The following is a 461-nucleotide window of genomic DNA, read 5'->3' on the forward strand; positions in this document are numbered from 1 at the left end:
CTCCTTCCCAGCCGTCGCCTGGTGCCTCCCCGCGCCCTGTGGCTTCTCTTCCCCTTTCCTGGGGGTGCCTGCGATGGGGACGAAGGCAGAACGGAAACCACAGCCAAGGAGAAGTTTGAGGAGGCGTGTCTCGATAACCTCCAAACACAACCAGGGCCGAGGTGTCCCCTCTGCAATGTGGCAGAGTGCTAGGTGAGCCCTCCAAGCACAACTGGGACCATGTGTCCCTGCTCCATGTCTCCACCTTGGGTGTCCCCAGCTGTGGTGGGGACATGGGGAAACCCATATAGGGCTGCTGCTGGCTGAGCTCTGGCACCCCATGACAGTGAATCACACATGGGGGGACAAAGACGCTGAAGCCCTTCCCTTCCATGGAACTGTCCCATGGAGAAGTACGGATGCTGTGGTGGGCTGGTGGGCCCAGAAATAGAACCAAATTCCCCACCCTCTCACTTTGTCAC

This window comes from Buceros rhinoceros, unplaced genomic scaffold (assembly GCF_000710305.1).
Source record: "Buceros rhinoceros silvestris isolate BGI_N320 unplaced genomic scaffold, ASM71030v1 scaffold42312, whole genome shotgun sequence".
Classification (NCBI taxonomy): domain Eukaryota; kingdom Metazoa; phylum Chordata; class Aves; order Bucerotiformes; family Bucerotidae; genus Buceros; species Buceros rhinoceros.